This window comes from Netta rufina (genome assembly GCF_964035555.1).
Source record: "Netta rufina genome assembly, chromosome: 3".
NCBI lineage: Eukaryota > Metazoa > Chordata > Aves > Anseriformes > Anatidae > Netta > Netta rufina.
In genome coordinates, this window is record NC_140125.1 from 21,861,481 (window position 1) to 21,881,889 (window position 20,409).

Below are 20,409 nucleotides of genomic sequence, written 5' to 3' on the forward strand. Positions count from 1 at the left end.
ACCTAGAAAGAATTGCATCTGTTGCAGAGCCATGCTTGTTGCCATGTTTAGGAACATCTGAGAAGACAGAAGAAAACTTTCAACTATGGGTTGAAAAAGAGACCAAGAACACTGAAGTTGAGCTTTCACATCTGATCCTGTGATCCTCAGAGTTGGAGTGCAGCAATTCAAGGCATAAAAAGTGAGACTACAGACTTCTGGTATTCACTGAGGGTGCCCTGGAAATCATCTGGGATACCAGGAAAAAAAACAAAAAAAAGGTAAAGGAACTTCAAAACGTTTCACTCCCCCTGTTATTTTTAAGCTAATAAAACCATACCAGACAGGGGATCTGAATATAGTTATTAAGAACCTCATAGTCCCTTGCCACCTCCATGAAAAAGTAATAATCAATAATGAAACCACTCATTTGGCAAGAAGAATACAGAGGATCGGGAATCTTGAGAAGGAAATACATCCTCAAGTCTTTCAACACATTTTAATTATTTTGAACAAGCTCAAGCATACGGTAGTTGTTTTGCTTTGTTTTTACAGGAAGATGACCTTAGGCGTCTACAAATAACTAGTCTTCTGCTTCAACTAGAAGTGACCTAGCACTGAGTTAAATCAGAGGAACTCCGAGACAATAAATTCCTTCAAACTTAGGTCTGTTTAGCTTGTCTCTCACACACATCCTAATTGCTGCCATGCCTCTATTTACCAACTTTTCATTATTGAAGCTATTTTTACGTCATTAGTTTGCAGATCTACTTATGCCAAGGTTCCGTATTCTCTTAGGGAGCAGCTTCTCTTCAAGTCACGCTGCGTGCAGTCATTCGTCTTTTGTGAAGCAGCTCACAAAGTTCTGGACCAATTTATCCCTCTCTACAGCACCAGCACAAGGTCTCACTCAAAAACTTAACTGATCCTTGTTTACGTATGTTGTGCTAGACACTGCATAGTGATGAATTTCTTCCCAGATGGTTAAAGAAAGTGTGGAAAAAAGTAGCAGCATGGGAAACAGATGGACGGACCCTTCTTTATGCTCTGCTACCGACATGCAAGGTAACCTTTGGAAAGCTGCAAGTTACCTGAGCCTTGGTTCTCCCTTCATAACTGGTTATGGTAACGACTTCACAGGGTGAAGTCCAGTTTTCGTAACACTCAGATGAAAAGTGCTGAAGAGGAACAAACTAGTATAAATAAAGGCCTGCCTTGGTTAGGGTGCATCAAGCTGCTAAATACATCAATCCCTAGGATGGGTTTTTCAGCATTACCATCGCGTTTATGCTATTACAGTGAAGTGATGCAATAACCTCCTTGATATTTCACCAGATCAGGAGTACCATATACACCTGCTGAATTACTGTGAAACACACAGTCAGACTGAAGGACAGAAATGGTTGATTTCTGCATTCTCTTACAGGTTCAGTATGAAAGACATTAATTTATTAGTTATAAACAATAGCTATGTTTTCCAAGGAGTACAGATTTGGAACAAAAAGACATGTTTCTGAAGATCAGTACAGTCTCTTGGGCAGGCAAGCACATCCGGACCTACTTTTCCTACTTGCTCCCAGTAGCTGCTGGCTGCCAAGCACCTCCTCTCATCTATGCGGCTCTGCAGACATGACTCCCAGAAAGCCGTCACCTTCCGATGCTGGGGTCAAACGTCCAGCAGGCTCCTGACGCAGCACTGCCTCGCAAAAACATCATCACACCACACCACAGGATGGGAAATACAGGTCCCAGGAGTGACACCAAGCATAGTATGCCTTAAGCGTCATTTAACCCAGGAAGTTCAAATAAAACCCCAATCCTCCAACACCACAAAAAAAAAAAAAAGCCGACACAAACAAAAGCCTGTTCCTTTTTCTTTTTTTTTTTTTTCTTTTTATGTACAATCATATTAGGTGCAGCTGTAAATGTGACTTTCAGATATCTGGGTTGCTGTTATGTGCTTACCTAAACCTCATCTCAGCACCTGACAGAAGGAAGCCGTACACATGACTTTCTCTTTTTCAATCAGAAGACATTAAGCACCCAAACTCTCTCATAAAAGATCTGAGGCATAAGCTACACAACATCCGTGCAAGTAATGTGTTTTTTTTCCCCACTTAATCCAGACCTTAATGATCAAGAGATATCAGAAAAGTGTCAAAAGAGATAAACCAAGTTATCCCTAATAATGCATCTACATCTCCTAGCCAGTAGCAGCTGATCTGCAAGCTTCATTCCTGCACCAGGGATATACAAAGACCTCAAAACTTAAATGTCAATACAACGTGCTTGTTGATTCACTGGGAGAAGTCAGTCATTGTGTACGGAGTTTCTGTTACAGCTAGCAACACTTTGAGGTTCCCAGGATAAACTCTGTAAATAAAGGTGTTGCAAGACAAAATGCAGTTCTCTTTTTGTGCTCCAACATACTTTCCTTTGTTTTCTAGAGGTATAACAGCCTATACCCCACAGAAATAAGGAGTTTTAGGGAGCAGCAGGCACAATGTGGGGATGCCGTCATGCTGAGGATCAAACAGTATCACCTACACCTTGTTTCTTCCCTCAGTCCCTCAACAAAGGGAGCAATGAGAGCAGCAGCATTTTGTTTCGATGCCAGCAGAGCCACCTACTGTAAGCAGAGATCCCCCATAGTGGCGATAGGGAAGGCAAGAACAGCATCAAATGCTCATTCAGTGCTTGAGACGAAACATATGACTGGAAGGTTGTGGGGATGTCCACACAGGCATTTCAGACCATCCCACCAGGAAATCCTGCCTGGAGCACAGGCTAACTTCACACTGGCTGCAGAGCACCAGATTTCAACAGGTTTCACATTGACAGAGCCCCAAGAACCCCCAAATCACCAAACAAAGAACCAACTTATTGCTGCACAGCAGTCCATGACCCCGCTGGAAGATCTGGGGGGGCTGGTGGGAAGGTGTTTAACAGCGCTGTTGCAAAGCACTCCATTGTACTGAAGGTTGCAAAGCCATTCGTCACAGCTTTCATCACAGGACTTAAATAAAAATACTCAAGCAAGGTCTAACCACAAAGCAACTGAAAGATAAACAACTGGGACTTCAAATGGGATTTAAGACTGCCTGGCAGGCAGTGGCACAGTGCTCACAGACTCCTCACACACACCTACATGCTGCAGGAAACAGATTAGCCCGAGCACTACTGGCTCTGTGGCCAGGGACACCAAATGAGTGTGGGCTGCATGGCGGAGGTGTAAATATCTAGAAAGAGGCCAACTTTTGCCAGAAGGGAATGATGTCTTCTCATTATCTAGAGATAATGGGGATTGTCTTTCATGGACACCAATTGCTATTTCAAAGAAGAAACCTCAAGAAAACATTTGTGTTGCAGGCAAAAGGGTTACTGTAGGTGCAGATCTTTACATAAACCATAACTACCAACTCTCTGGAGGATGGGCCCTACTGTAACCACCAACTCTGTTTTAGATGAGTTCAGCCATCAGCTGTTCCTCAGACATCACTTGAACAGAAAAAGGCACCCAGCCATCTCGCTGGCCAGCACTACAGTCCTAGACAGGGAAGGGAACAAGAGAAGTCATCTGTGTATCACAGCAATTTGGCACTTGCTTCAATATTGCATTTTCATTTTATTTAACGTCTGTGAGTAACTACAGAAAAACTAAGCCATATTTTGGGATCTTCCAAGTTAGATGCCTAGGAATAGAGGTGCTCCTTCAGTGCTCGGTGGATGTAACCTTAGCCATTGATAAATGTCTCTTTCTTTCTCCATCTGACACTGTATAGCCCAGAGATAGTGTCAGGATAGGAAAAAAACACAACACATCTATACAATGCTTACACTTGTTACAGCCTTTAGACACAATTCTTCAAGCAGTTCTGTGTCCTGGTAGAAACAGGGCTTAAGCTATCCCAATACAAAGAGCTACAGAATCCTCATTTGTCTGATTTTCTGTTCTGTCTCTCTCCCAGACTCGTTCAGTTTGGTAGCCTTTAAAAGCAAACAGCTTATTTTCACTACAACTTTTTTTTCCCCCCAATTAGTTTTCAACTCCAGGTCACAAACTACAGTAAACTCAATGTGGAAATTTGATGTTGCAAAATAATTTTACAGTCTTCTTTTTTTAATGACTTACAATTCATTGAGGAATAATCAGTTATGAAATCTTAAAAGCTGTGGGTTTTGCCAAAACATATGACACTTAACAAACAACTGCCACTGTTCCTTTAAAGAGGAGCAGGGCAGCAGAGGATAAAGTCTGACACGGGCAGTAATAAAGTCAGTGCACATCCTCCCTGGCTCCCTTTTGGGGCAGAGAGGCCTCAGCTCCTCGCTAATCAGAATTTGTCATTCAATGAATTTTGCATCTTTAAATTGCCAGGCACACACAGGAGGGGTGGGGGAAGCCTGTGCACACACCAAAGCGCGAGCTTTTCCCGCCTGCTCCCAGGGCTCGGACACTAAAGCTGATAAGCACAAGCCGCAGGCTGGAATTGCACTCTGGTATCAGCATGCAAACTAGCATTCGAACCTCCGACTCTGCTTTTTTAATTCCCACATCCAATAGTGCCACTACACAGATTGATAAAGGAAGGAGGGGACCTACGGGCTTTATGCTTCTTCACGGCATTATTTGCAGACAAGGAGCGTGGAAGTTTCCCCTACTTTGTTCCTCATTTTGTTTTCTTAAAAACGTACCTTTAAGCACATTTTCTTCCTGTGCTTGAGGGGCTTCCTCTGTACTTGTTTAGAAATGCTCTGACCTTCAGATTAGAGACTTCATGACCCCACCAGGGCTGATACTCTTCTCTCTCCTGACTCTACACTCAACTACCACTAGATGGATGCTGCTCTACCAGAAACAGGATTTTTCACGTAAGGAATATTTTGAAGTCCCTTGGGTCTTATCTGGTCACCACCTAGATTATTTATATATATATATACACACACACATATATACACAAAAGGCACTGTGAAATGTTTTTTTTGGTTAGTTGGTCTTTTTGAAGACATATCCCAGGATTCCTGGCCACAATTAATTCCCTTCACAGAGCAGTTTTTAAGGACATGAGAGCGCTGCTGTGGAGTACGTAACAAGGTTCTCCTTTTGCCAAAACAATCTTTGCACAATCAGCATCTCACTTATTGCTTTTCAACATGCTTTGAAATCTTCCAAGTAAGGAAAATGTGACATACCACAGACATCTCTGTGAGAAATGTAAGTGCAAGAACAACCAAAGTGCTAGACTTCAGAACACAGCCACACGGTCCAGGTACAGACCTCTTACTGTGATTTGAATCCTGGAAGTTGCATCATAATGGCACGTTTTGTCCTTGTTTTAAAATAAACTTTAAATAAGTTTTAAAATAAACTTTTAAAATAAGAAAGGAAGTTCAGAGAAGTCAGGTAAGTCACAAACCTAATACACAAATTTAAGTTTTCTGTGTTATAAATCGGAAAGTTTTTAAAAATTGTGCAAGAAATACCTGCAGTCAGAGGATTCTCTTGTTATTTTCATGTAGACTCAGTTTGAAGATACAAATGCTGATGTTAAAATACAATGGCAACTTAAAACCAGTTCCTACAAACAGGTTTGCTTTGAAAGCATAAATCACTATTACAGTGAAGGGTTCTCCCCACATCATAACAGCTATAAAAACAGTAGAAATAAATGCTCCACAAAGGTGGAAGAGAGATGTTTCTGAAATCCCTTGGAGAAGACTCCTATTTTAATGTCATTTATGCGGTCCCAGAACTTTAACAATCTGCACATTTAAACTTGCCTGGGTATTTTTGCTTAACATTGACATGCTGATGAAGTGATCTCCAAGCCGGACAAATAGATAAAAACCAGAAAACTCACCCGTTAAATCTTTTTTCCCCAGAAGATTCTTTTCAATGAAGTCAAAAGGAAGCAGCAGGCTTTAAAATCCAAAATATTTCATGCATCTAAAAATAGTAACACAGAGGTGACTAATGAGCACTGCTCACAGAAAGTTTTAAGAAGAGATAGAGCTAAACCAGCGTGGCCCTGTGCTCATGTGGACCAATTTCTGCGAGACCAGCACACCCGCAGCCCCGTACCACCAGGCAGACCAGCCTGCTGCAGGTCTCGGTGCTGGCTGTGTATATTGGCAGGAATGCCAGATAGAGACTTTGAAGGGAAATTTTTCCCATAAACCCAAGTGGTTTTGGATTCCCACTCAGTTCTCATCTGCACTAACAGCTGTGATCCCCATCAGTCACTTCACCCCAAAGCCCCAAAATTGACTTGAAAACCTAAGTGACCCCCTGCATCTACTAACAATTATCAGGGCAAAGATTTTTCATACAACTGGTTTGTAGATACAGAATCACTACATGGCTAGTGTACACTTACAGATCCTGAGACTGCATCAACAGATCAGCTAATTGTGTTAATTAGCTATTTGCATGCGCAATTACCTGATTTGTACAAGCAGTCAAGGTGATCGTACATGTAAATTAGGCATGGATTTGCACAATTTACTCATCTGAAAAACTGCTATTCTACTTATTTTTAAGCAGCTGACTCTTCTGTAGCTGTTGATCTCTGGTAAGTTAGTGTCCTTATGTTTCATCATTTACCAAATTTTACACACGCTCCTTTTACCTCTGTATACCACCATGGGCAAGCATGCCTGCGTGCATGTTCACACAAACCTGCATAAAGACTCGCACTAGCTACTATTAAATAAAGCCATCCACAAATAGTGACCTGCATCCCAATACAGACAGCAATATGTGTCTTGTCCCCTAAAGGTCCCATCTATCCCCCCCCCACTTATCTCTCTTCAGTGCTTGGAACTGCTGAGCTTAACAAAGTAAAGTTGGTTTTACTTATCACAACAAGCTCAGGAAGCTCTACAAGGAGCAGAAAACCAAACAACTGCGATGCAAATACTCAACCTGGTGCCCTGAAGACCGCTTAATGTTTAAAACCCCACTGCTGCCATACTGACTGGCTGGCAAGGGGTTTTCAAACACAAATGGGTCATCTACGTTTAATGTGAAGTTGTACCACAGCCTGCCAAACAAATGGATGGTTCTGTCATCATGGGGCTGTTCAGGGATCCCAGCCTGCAGCATACAGCTGCTATGAAATGCAAGTTCTCTAAATACTAAACATCTTTATCCTCCCTTCCCTAGGTAACACCATTAGCTGAAGCAACATTCAGGATAGTACAACATGGACAGCAAGAGATCAATGAACGAGCAGTTGAAGGCCATCTCAAATGTAAGCACATCTCCACCTGCTTGAAGTGGCAAGGTAATCAAAAATGTTCAGTTCTGCAGGGAGAAAAAAACACTAGTTCAGCCAAGATGATGGAGGCCAATACTACACATTCACATCATTAAAAAAAGAGTTGACAAAGCAGTCAAGTAGAAGGTTGAAAACAGGTCTCCCGAAGTACCATGAGTTTTAAGTCCCTGCAGCTGCGGCCATTTATGGAATATCAGGATGAGGAGAAACACCACTTGTGTTAGAGATGACAAAAGTAACCCAAATGACTAGACTCTACAACAGTGCCAGTTTGGGGACTGGGCATTATTACTTAGCTAGTCATCAAACCCTTCTACAGACAGGGGGTCAGTCTCTGCTTCTGGCCCTCAGCACACACTACTGCAAGGATTCTTATGCTGTTGTCCACAGCTTCTTTCCTTCTTAACTAGAGGATGCTCCCCTGGCCCTCAGGCAAAAATCTCTGCTTTAGATGAGTACGACCCAGCTCCTCCCACCTCATCTCCTTTCTCCTCACTAGTCCTCACTGAAGCAAAAGACACTTCCAGTCAGTGGTCCTGACCCCGAGACACAGCTGTCACGGCTTCCTGTTGAAAGGGTTTGTGTAGCATCACAATTGCAAAATTTAAAAAATAAATTACTTCTCAGATTTTCATCAGCGCACTGAGCAGTGGAAGCACATGCCATCCAGTAGGGACCCCTGGAGGAACACCAGAGCTTTGCTGAATAAGTTCTGGTGCAGCTGCTGTTGCTTAATGGCAGCTAAAAGCACAGGGCCAGTGCTACAGCATTGCAACCAAGTGCCCTGACTCATCCACCTTTGCTGGAAAAGTTAGATGTGTTCTCCCATGGTGAATATTTATGCAACATTTGGCTTTAAGGATGGTACCAACTCAAGACCACACTAGAACCTTCTTCTGAATCTGTCCTATAAAGTACAAAAGCTACTGTGCAGGAGCTCATTTTTCTTTTGTTACCTTAAGCGAAGGAGGCATATTCATTGTTTGTTCACTGAGAAATTCAGAGTATTATAAATACATTCAAAATAGGAATCAAGTTGCAATTCTACAGCCAAATATAAATCAGCCCCTTTGAGACCTGGAGAATACAGAAGAAGCAGCCCCAGCGTTCCTCTCCAGCACCCCTCCCTGAGCGCATGTGTTTGAATGTGTTTATGTGGGAAGGCTCAGGTCAGTCCTGTGCTGTAGGAGCATCTCCTGCAGCTGGAACATCCTAAGCAGGTAGCGCTCCATGTTGTAAACTGCTCATGCAGCAGGACTGAGAAAAAGGCATCTCCTGGTCACCGGCTGTTACTGACTACAGGAAAATGAAAATACAGCATCTCCGCACCTGTTCACCTGATGGTGAAGGAAGGAAAAGCCATTACCGAGTGACAGGAGACGAAAAACCAAAATCCACTTCAGCAACTCATCCCAGCACTGGTGATTAATCTCACACTCCCACAGCCTGATGCACATTAACCAGATAATTAATAATTTCTTTAGGGACTCCAGCTCGGCAACTGTTTTATCAACCTGCACAGCATTAGGAGAGAGATGCTGCATTTGTGATCAAACTGCTGGAACTATGGAAATGTTCTACAGGAACTGTAAAAGCTTCAGAGCAATCTGTGAGCCTGGTTTTTACAAGTAACTGTAGCATATGTGCAGAAATCAAGGCTGCTCCTTTGTCAGTGCAATCACCAGGCTCAAAATCTGAGTGAGATCAGCATAATAAGAATAATTAACAGCAGTGCTCAACTCCCATCCAACCCCCACCTTTCCCCAATAGAAGTGCTATTCAGTATTATTATTCTTTTTTAATACATAGTATGTTACAGCATCAGGCAAAATGTCAAATTATACACTTTTGCTATCCTTGGTATGGAGAGCAAGTCAGACAACATGCATTTAACACTAAATGTTAAATATTAAAAAAATGTGTCATATGATATCGAAATTCTGTAAGCCAAAGGCTTTCAATTAATTTGCTGAAGAACAGGACATCACTAAGTATTGCTCTTACTAGTAACTTTATTCCATCTTCAGTGCATTCACGTTCCTTGTTCAAGGGCAAAAGTCATACAGGATCAGAAACACAAAACTAAAGTGCTGGCACCCAATTTAAAAATGGACTGCTGAGAAAAATCATGGTAAGTATTCTCTCAGATATTAAACTCTCCAGTGTTTTAGATGCATGTCAGTATTAGGTGATTAAGAATGACTGATAATTAATAAATCACACCCATGGAGAGTGACTGGGTATTATTCCTCTCATCCTCTGGAAATAAGAATTAGATTCACATTTCTGCTTAAATAAGATTATCTGTCCAAAAGAACAAAATCATGCAAATGCTACTAGCAAAAATCTACTGCTTTTTGTCAATAGGCTTCACAAGAATAAGCTATTTGGGCTGCTTTTCTGAAAATATCTGTACAGTGATAACTTTAAGGAAACCGAGGCACAATCACACAGTTGCCTGGATGAAGCCTCCCCATCACAAGTACAGTGGGTTCCTAAATGATGTCTCAGCTGGCCCTTTCATCACACAACTATTCTTTTGGCTATGGCTCGGCAGAGTATCTGCCTTTAAGAGATATTCTACTCTTAATACTCCAAACCTGGAAAGGCGCCCATGCAGAGCTCCAGCAAAAGCACCTCTGCCCATGCAAGTGCAACTGCAGGACTGGGTACGTATCTCCAGAGTGATGTTTTCTCTAAGTCTTTCCTAAGACTAGGCTAGTAATAAAGAACATGTTTCTATTTAGTACATAGCATTGCTTAATGTGTATTTTCCTATGATGTTAACTGAAAGACATAATATCTCAATTTTTTTTTTTTTTTTATCATCTACTCTAGTATTTATATGACTCTTCTCACCATATTATTTGAGCCCCTTCATTTTCGTAGTGTCAGTTACCATTATTCCATTAAATTAAATCCTTTTACAAGCATCTTTCTATAAACATGCACTAGAGATAACATAGCCACATGGTGAGGATTCACAGACTACAGTAAGCAGATTACACCTGTCTTGATTTTCACTGTAGCTGTCGGCAGAGTATATTCTCCCATCAAACTGCACACAGATCTCCTCATTAAAGCTACAGGGGAGAATAATTACAGAACACTATATCGCAGTTTACCAATTGGTCTTGCATACATAATGGTCCATGAAAGAAAAATTGCATCCTTTAACAGCTGGGAAAATCTTTAAATTGTTATTATTATTATTATAAAATAGCCAACGGTTTAAACTATCCAATAACTTGCCTCCTGTATGCAAAGTAGACGTATAGGTGATCGGGGCCAAAAAGGTCTTATACTCCCAGTCCATAAATATAATTATTTCTCCCTTTGTAAACACTCCATTCCACAACCTTCTGTTCTACAGTAAAACCCTCTCCTTGTGAGAAATTATGCTGATTGCAGAGGATGCCTTGAAAGCAAATGGGTGGTTTTCTGGATCTGCTAATCCTTCATGCTGAGTGTTAAGCATCCCATTCCCCCACATCCTCATTCCTTGGTGGGGGACGGGTGAACCTGTCAGGTCCCCCCCCATCCTTCTCTCACCAGCTGGGGAAGAGGGGTTGCCATGGCAGACTGATCTCTACCCACACATCTATTTTTCTTCCAGCCTTTGTTTGGCACTACCAGCAGGCCTCCTTGCTGCCTGACACAAAAGGTGCTCCCTATCCCACCCTGACAAGGCTGCCGGGAGGACGACAAGCCTACAGGCTCCTCCCTGTGCTATGGAGGAAGTGGCCTCTGGTGTTTCTGCTCCTGGCCATTTGCACCCCAGGGCTGAGGCATCTGTGATAGATTGAACAGAGAGCCAATATATCCTGTGAAACTTGTGAAAACGGAGCTTTGACCCACCTAGATAGTTAGACAGCTGACCTGCATCTTTATGTTAGTGGATAAAAGGCAAACCCACTTCAACTTGGATGCTGTTTGAATTCCAAGAACCCAACATTTAAGAGTCTCTGTTCCACTCAGCATCCAAACCCAGTCCTTTCTGGGCACCACTACTCATTACCAAATTTTGTTCCTCATCCAACAGAGGACAAAAGGGAAGAAGCACAGACATTGAGAAATTCAAGCTCTTTAGATGAAACAAAGTCAAGTTAGCTTTGCTAGATGAGAAGCAAAGCCTCTTGATGATGTACTTGGGCCCAGCAGGACTTCCCCACGTGCTTTTCTGCTCTGCTAAACCAGGAACCAAGAGCTGAGGGATTTCAGCAACAAGAGATGTGCTCCTGGGTTGGTCCCACATGTTCTGGTTCTGCCAAAGCATTTCCACACAGTGAAGTCAACTCTGAAAGAGACTCTTCTGTACAAGTAGCCCATCAGCCATTTTTTTCCAGCTCCAAAGGAACTCTGCACAAGCCGCCTTAGCACACAGAGGGATACTTACCATGTAAACAGGCTTAATCGCTACCACCATAAAAATCACTGAAGGACAGGACAGCCCCACCTATGAAAGGTCCTCCAGTAGAAGCAGCACAGACTCAGCAGCAACCCTCCCGGCACACTGCCCGTGCACACGCAGACACACCTTATCTACCACCCACCCACAGCACAGGGAGCAGGGCCTGTTCAGACAGGCAGCCCATGGCCAGGCTGGGCACCATGATGGAGACCAAGATCTTGGGGTTTCTCTTTGACAACTTCCCACTGGGGAGGAGAGTCAGTATTGCACACTCATGGGTTAACCAGTTGAAAACTGAAAGAGTTGACCCAGTCTGACCTCCCCTGCAAACACGGACCATCAACTTTCACCTCTTTAAACACTGCTTTGAGCTCAGCAAGGCCATTTTCAACCAGCAGCTCCTTGGCAAGGCTGGGGTGAGACATGGGCCCAAGGGTGTTTTATTCAAGCCTTTAGTCTGTTGAGATGAGCCCAGCTGCTCCTTTTTTGACCCCCCAGCATGGGCTCACAGGAGACAAGGCCAAGATAGTTTTGCCATTGCTAGCCACAGTAGCAGTGCTCAGCCCCTCAGGAAAAGCTTGCTTGACTGCACTGGTTCTGGACCAAAATATATGCTGAAGTTCATGCAGCTCATATGCAAGATTATAAACACCTCACAGAAACTGTGTTTTTTTAAAGGATCAATTATTAGAGCTCTGTGAAATCTTTTCCTTCCACTACTTTCCCCTGCCATTACTGGCTGTACATATTCAAGTCATCCATTCAAAGGTACTCAGTAACAAGACAATTCTTAATTTCATTACCAGAATACATCTCGCAATGCATTTTTTTTTTATTTTTATTTTTTTACAATAACTGTATTTAATGCACTGTTTTTACAGAGTATTATTTTAGTTCTACTTTCCATTTTCTTCCTAGGGAAGAAAAAAAAAGGCCATTTGGCAAATGGAGAGAACAGCTACAAGCCTACAACTAAAAATATACAGTATTGGCTAGGAATTGACAATCTTGCTTTCCTGGATGGAAAGGGATGGGTGAAGTGTACCACCTGACACAAATACCCACCACAGGAAAAGGCATTGAAGAGAAGGAAAGAAAAATAAAATACTATCAGCTGAGGGGAGAAACCTGTCACAGGTATTTCAATAGATCAGGACTGACTATGTAACAGAGGAGAAGCCCTGATCAAGTCATATGCCCTTTACTACAAAAGATCAGATCAAAAGGTTTCAAAGAGAACCAATGGTGACAGTTTCTTCATTTGTATGCAATGTGACATGCCAGATCCAAACTGTTGGCTACTTTTTGAACTATTTGTCAGGGGACAGAAATGATTATTTTCTTTTATATCTTACTTTTAAGAACTTTTAGCCATTTGGGGGTTCTCCCCCCACCCTTCCATGTCCCATTGCCCTCTTTTTTATTTTTCAGCCAGGATTCGAGCATTCACCTTTGATGTAATATTTTTGCTGCACATCAGAATAGCTAGACCAAGCTTCAGAAAGGCAATTGAACACAGAGAATGAAAAGAATGACATCACTTCAAACATGAACTTTTAATAAAATTATCCTTTAAAAAAAAATCACAAGGGAGGTTTCTTAAACTCTTTCCATGTGTCTGCAATAATTCAAATTATTGCCAGGCTCATGGTTGTAGTTTGCTCTTAACAATCAACTACAGACAAGCACAAATATTTCTCCCCATTTCTCACTGCTTCCATCAAGAAGTATTAAATATAATACGGAAAGTGACTGTGTAAGATCACACGCTGTTTACTTAGCCAATGGGCTGTACAACAATCATATTCATGTGGTAAATAAAGGGGGGGGGACTTCTGACTAGCTCAGATTCTCCATGGCCAAGACCTGACCAGTTTCATACCAGAATTCCCTGCTGGTGTCCAAAATCCACATCCACTCATTGTATTTGTTAGTAGACTTACTCCAAAACATGCCGTTCTTTCAAAAAAGTACCAGAGCCACTGCCAAAGCGCTAAGGAAGGGCACTCAGTATTCATGAGCCAGTGATATGTTTAAAGTAACAATACTCTCCCAGAAGCACTGTGGAACACTGAGAACCTGCAGTAGCTGTAGCCATACAAGTCTCTGACACAAAGTCAGACATACATGGAAAAAAAAAAAAAAGCATATCGAAGTCTCCTAGGTGAAGAAGATACTCAAACCAGAGAAAGGCAATATAACACTCATTTCTAGCCCTGGTAGATCCCAATGGATCAGATCTTACAGTTATATAAGTTGTTTTTAAACATGAAAAACTATATACATATTATAAATCCTTCAAACTCTTATATAAAATTTTTGTGAACCCTGGAATAATGCTAATAAAGAGTGCTGAATTTAAGAGCGTAAGACTGTAAGCCCCCTTCAATACAGTGGAAAAAAGTATCTCTTCCAATAGTATTTTTTTGAGTCAAACCAAGTGTTTTTGAAGTAAATTGTTTGGAAATACATGTTTTATGTGTATGACTCTATTGAGAGTTTGCAGAAGTATTTATAAACTGCAGCAGTATACAGGTTTAGAGTCACTTAGAAAGTCTTAAAAAGTATATGACAATACCTTCAGTACATAAAGCTGCTGTCAGGAGCTCCTACGAATGAAGTTACTGTCCGTATCATCACATACTCTTTGACCATGAAGCCCAGGCCTTCGTTCCTTCTACAGAACTACAATTCCCCTTGCTGACAAGAACAGTTGAGCAGCAAATAGGAATAAAGCTGCCCCTTCTCATTAGGTTCACCAGCTCCTTAGCTGCCCCAATCACTGCAGCTGCAGTCCATCTGCATCTCTTCCTCCAAGGCAAACCGTAGTGCAAAGGGGAACAAGTGTACCCAGAGTTTTTCTGTGAACTTACTGAACCCCCTTGTTTTATCTTTTCTGCTGTTGAGTGCCATAAAACCCCAAACTGGCATAAGGCACTCTAACACTGGTGTGAACCAGCACTTGCTTCTCACATCTATGCTAATATGAAGACCGCTGCACCAGTGAACGCATTAAGAAGTGATTCCACTCATTAAATTCCAAGTCAGAATATCAAAAGCAGACATCAACAGGTAAAACACTAGGACAAATCCCTCTGCTGGATGAACAAACACACGCTTATAATTTCACATGAGTTGCGAGAGCCTGAAGAGCTTTCCTGCACCTTGCCCATAGGCTGGGTGATGAGTTTTCAGTTTGATATGCACAGCCCCACAACAAGCTTCCACAGAAATCTCACAAACTACACATATAATTTGTGTTGCAACCCCTGCCATCGTGTCAGGTGCCCTCTGAGGATAATCCTGGTACACCCCAAATACAAGAACAAAACTAAAGAAAAAACATAAATCAAAAATGCAAAACCAAACCAAGCAGTAAGGATTATTGTGATCTGAAGGTACATATGTTCACATGGAATTTGAAGCCAGAAGAACAAGGTGAGGAGATCCTGAAAACATAGTATCACACAGCCATATCATCATCTAACTTCTGACAATGCATTTAAATAGAAACGTTACTCTTCCTAGGTTCTCTCAACAGCCCATGGCAACAAAGCCGCTTTTCCAACAGCGCTCAAGAGTCAAAGCCTAGCTAAGGTAGCACCTTGAAGTAGCTACTGACCTGTATCAGGCACTTGACAGGTATAAATCACTCTTCTCATATGTTCAGGTGGCAACCCAGGCTTGAACAGCCTGAAACAGATGCAGGTTCACATGAACGCACAGTTCTGTAGGTAGCAGTGATCCAGCCACTTACTACAACTGTCTCTGTTGCACAGACAACAACTTCCAAAGACAGAAAGATAGCCTTCCAGGTACTTTAATTGCTTCAGCTGCTTGGGATCAACTCAAAACACATGAATCAACACCTCCAGGCTTTTAAAGTACGTGTTAAAACCCAGGTGAAACTCAACCCCTTTCCCCTGGTGCTAAGCAAATCAGTAATTTATTCCTCTGTAGGATGTAGCAGCCATGGTGCTAGGTGGATTTGGGGCTGCCAAAGAAAAGCTGACTGGTAACAGTGATGACCATACCTGGGAAGAACTGGAAATATGGATGTGCACCTATGGGAACAAGGGGGGGATCTACATGTACACAGCTCCTCTGCTAATTTGCAGTGAGGCCGGGGTTTTCCCCAGTGCAGGTGTCAATCACCAGGAAATGGAACAATTAGTGCTCAGTACCCTCCTTCCCCTCCACACAGTGCAACACCTTAGTCATCAAATAGCCCTATTGTGCTGCTCAATACTTTCTATAAGAGTAGGAATATGAGAGTATGTCCAAAGATAGCAATGAACACACCAGGTAATTATTTTTAAGCTTGCTAATCACAATCAATAGTTTCTTAGCAAAACTGATGAGCTGGAGTTGGCTCCTATTTTTAACCAATAAGATATGCAGTCAAGACTTGAATTACACCATTGGGCAATTCTCCAAACTCCTAATGACTTCCAGCCAACAGAGTGATGGGGCCTTGGTAGGTCTTGCTCCCTTCCTGAGCAGGGTATCACAGCTTTTTTTCACAGATTGTAAAGTCAGGAGTATATTGTAACCACCGCACAACTTCACCCAAAACACTGAACAAGAATTTAACTCCATGCATCAGAAAAGAGTTATAAAATTCTAAATCGCCTGAGGATGTTTACTTGATTAATTTGAAGGGTTTTAGCTGTCATAGAAGAGAGAAACTCTTTGCAGAGCAGTGCCATGTGCCTTCCAGGGGTGTACAATTAGGGACAGATGAATAAAAGTTGAAGGCTCATTAGAAAGCTCAGCCCCCCTCCCTGTTTTGCTAGGATTTTTCCCTAAAGTAATCATTCTTGTGTTTTGCACTCCCTCAGTTTTTTCATTTTTCAAAAAATCTGACTTCCCATGTTCCTGATGGGAAACTTCTTCGTTCCTTGCCCCTCTCAGAAAGGTGTTTTTCCCCCATACAGTACAGCCTAAAATTGTTGCCAACATTCAGTGCCACAGAAATAATCCCCTCTATGAAGAGAAAACACGCTTTCATTTGTTTTGTTTCTTCTATCCACTGATTAAAAGCAACAGTTAGTACAAAGGAGTAGTACAATGCCATCAGCAGTAATTGTTGCCTCTCACAACAGACGTGAATGGGATGAGGAAACACACCCACCCTTTATTACAGGGAAAATACCAGGGATAAAAGATGTTAGCAGGGGCAAGTCATTCTTTGTACCAGCTTACAAACGCTAAGGTAGGAGAGACCAGCACTGGTCCTCCATTCATTAACTGGATGGAATTACAGTGGTTAGGAGGTTGCATAATTACACAAGCAATTAACACACCCTTCATTTTCCTGTTGCAATCCCTCTAGTTTCAAACATTTTAAACTTTGTTCCTGTGGTCCACCACTGAGTGAAAATGGCTGAACACTGAGGATCTCAGCGAGGTGCTTGGTGGCATTGGCAGCCCTGGATGTGGGGCCACAGGTCAGCAAGATGAGACGAGCAGCTCCGTGCCACTGCCTTGCTGACACCAGGTACCGTGATCGGTCCTCTTGCATGACCTATGCTCTCTGCGCTGGAAGAAGTGACACTGCTGTGCACGACACAGGTTTTTGAAGTCTCCCTCAAACATTATATGCAGTGTCACTGTTTATTAAAGATAACTAATACCCTAAGTCTTTATTTACTTCTGTTTATTGCTATTTTAGCAAGAGTCACCAGAGAGTAGCTATGCTTCTGGTCCACCAGGGTTCTTTAATCACTGTTAGTAGGTAAAATCATGTGTGACAACTAATCCAAAAAGCAGATTATATTTATTTTGGCTACAGTGGCTTGCAATTCGTTAAAATCAACAAAGCCTTTTCATTAGCCCCCTGCTGATGTCCTAAAAACAGACATTTTGAGGGTCTCAAAGCACAGAGCTACACATGTGCAGCAAAGCCCAGACTGACAGACTTACCGTTGCCATACTTACCATAAAATCTTATTACAAACAACAGCAAACTTCTTATTTTCTTTCATAAGATGGCTTAATTTATGATCCCAAATTCCAAAATCACAATCTTAGAGGCAGGACTTTTTAAATTTAGAAAAGTATAAGTGAATTGACAACACAATTAGCAGTGAAATACTTGCACAGGGTTTTGTGTTTTTTTTTTTTTTTTTTTAAAAAGAGCAAAAAAAAAAAAAAAAAGAGCTGTTGTAACACTTTAAGGAGTGAGATTAGAGATTCAGCAAGTCTAAATATTAGCCTACATGCTTGCTGAGCCCCCTGCATTCTGGAGCCACATTTGAATAATTGAATTTCTAGTTAACGGTGTGATCTTGCAAGTCTTATTCCCAGTGATTTCATGATCTCTAGCCATAATCTCCTGACGACACTGCCTCAGACCTGCCATCAGGAAAACGCATGCTAAAAATGTCAGTGTGTCAGAGAAGATCCAGATGAAGTTATGAGATGTCCCATCTCGTCACTGACCCCTCTGCTCTTCAAATACTGCGGGGAAGTTCACAACCCAGAATCAACCTTCCCATAGCCACCAAGAGCCACCATTCATATGGAATGAGTGCATTAGAAGTCCAGGAAAGTGTTTTAAAAAAAAGAAAAAAAAAAGAAAAAAAAAAAAAAGCAAAGAAGGAAGGGAGGAAGGAAGAAAGAAAGAAAAACACTGATTTATATCAACCAACCTTTTTATCTCTCAACAAGTTGCCTAAGTAACATACACATTTTTGCTCACTGCCCTCTCACGCCCATGACTTAAACAATACTGTTGTGGCTGTGAAGAGAGACACTCCTGACTTGCATCCAACCATGCATACATGCAGACATATTTATTTCCCATCCATCTTACAGCTGGATTTGGATGTGGATCTGCTTTGCAAATTTTCATGTCTACCGCTGAAGTGGAACCTCTTGTTTGTCCCCCAAGCACAATCTTGAACATTGTCAAGGCTGATTATTAGACATCACTTCACACAAGGCTTTTCCAAATACACATTGCTCCAGCAGTTTAAAGGGAAGCCAAAAGCAGTCCTTCAGTGAGACGACGGGTCTTAAACTCGCCGACCAGCACCCCACCAGGCAGCCCCTGAGACAGGAGGGTCAGTTCATCTACTGCAGGGCTGTAGTCCAGCAGCCTTCCGGCCTGGTTCAGCCCCTCCAAGTTCACACCGTGAGCAAAACAGCTGTCTGTTAAAGCAGATAATAAAATCCAGCCTGGGAGGAAAACCAGGATACAAAGCTTTTCTCCAATGTCTAATCAGAGTTTTGTCCACGGGGAAAACTGAGCCCCATCTGATATACAAGTTATCATTTTGGCTCTCCATAATTAAAACTATTGTTGCCATGGCGATACAAAGGCTGTTGAAAATATACGCAAGACTAATGTCATGCTTCTTTGTTGATACAATTTGTCGTCCCAGTCTGGTTTGTGCCAGGATGGAACAAAATGTGACTCGAGCAAATAGTTGACTTTATGAAGTTTGGTATTTAGGAGTCAGATGCCGCATGTGCTGTGCTGCAAGACCATTTTCTCAGGCTCTCTAACATGACCACTAACCCTCTTACAGTCAATAGCAGTTTTAAAGATAATTTCAAAGAGAATAGTTCAGATCCTGCACTGCTAAATTTATTAAAGCACCGTAAAGAAAGAAAGAAAGAAAGAAAGAAAGAAAGAAAGAAAGAAAGAAAGAAAGAAAGAAAGAAAGAAAAAATATAGAGAGAACGATAAAGAATAATAACCAATCAGAAGGATTAACATATGTAAAAGGAAAAGTAGATATGAAATTAAAATGCAAAAAAAATGATTATACATTCAATACCACGAACACATGAACACTCGCAGTCTGGTTGGCGGTTATTTATTCATTTGAAACTGTGATCTCTACTGAGCATGTTATAATCAAACAGGAATTCCAGGTCACCCAGTGACCTCTGAATAGCAACAACTAATCTGCTATTTAGGAGATATCATAAAGTGTATGTCTTTCTCTATGAATACGCACCTACATATGGAAAACACATATAGACAGACATGCCAACATGTATTTTTCAAAGGCTAGGACAATGATTTTAGGAGTTTCATGACTTGTAATCGAGTCTTTTCTTTCTCACTCAAGAGCAAAAGAGTCTACCCACATACAACACTTAGAGGTGCAACTGCTAATTTTTTCATAACATGGATAGTCTCACGTGAATATATGCAGCAACAAAAAGGTGAGTTGCACAGACTCAGTTTAAGTAAAAATCCCATTTATGCCAATGTTCATTGACATCAGCCAGAGTTTTGCTTGACTGGAAATCTCAGCATCAGAAACAGAAGCCTAGAATAAAGTCAATGGACACAATGAAGTGGACGACCAAGGCAAAAAGCAGATGACACACAGTCACTAACCACTTCAGCAACAGATTATTCAGAGCAGCAATGCTGCCTACCGGGATCTGCACTGCAAACTAGGAAACATCGTTTGGTAGGGACCATTTAATAAGAAAAAAATCTTCATTAATTTAATATCTTCAAAAATCTTTTGAACATTGTATACACTTAGTTTTTTATTTCTGCCCTGAAAGTAAACAGTTATTTTTGTTTTTAGCAAGTGGTTAAAATATCAGTTTAAAAAGAGCCTGAAAAAAACACACAATCAGGAAGAGGTAAAAACATGGAAAACACATACTACATTTAAAGCCAGGGGCACTATGAAAGACGTAGAGGCTCAGCATAATGTTTCTCGTGGGATGCCCTTCAAAACAGAAAGGTAGATGTCAAGGAAGGCA

The 20,409-nt window shown here is 41.6% G+C and overlaps 1 protein-coding gene across 4 annotated transcripts in view; it reads right to left on the reverse strand.

Annotated features, from left to right (window-relative positions):
• Nucleotides 1-20,409, reverse strand: part of ESRRG (estrogen related receptor gamma) — a 384,813-nt gene that overhangs the window by 274,553 nt on the left and 89,851 nt on the right. Inside the window, exon 2 of one of the 4 annotated variants that reach the window (XM_084285109.1) lies at nucleotides 5,841-5,926. The exons of the other annotated variants lie outside the window; for them this stretch is intronic. The gene's annotated coding sequence lies outside the window, so the exon portion shown is untranslated. The remainder of the gene's footprint in view (nucleotides 1-5,840; nucleotides 5,927-20,409) is intronic. 4 annotated transcript variants of the gene reach the window in all.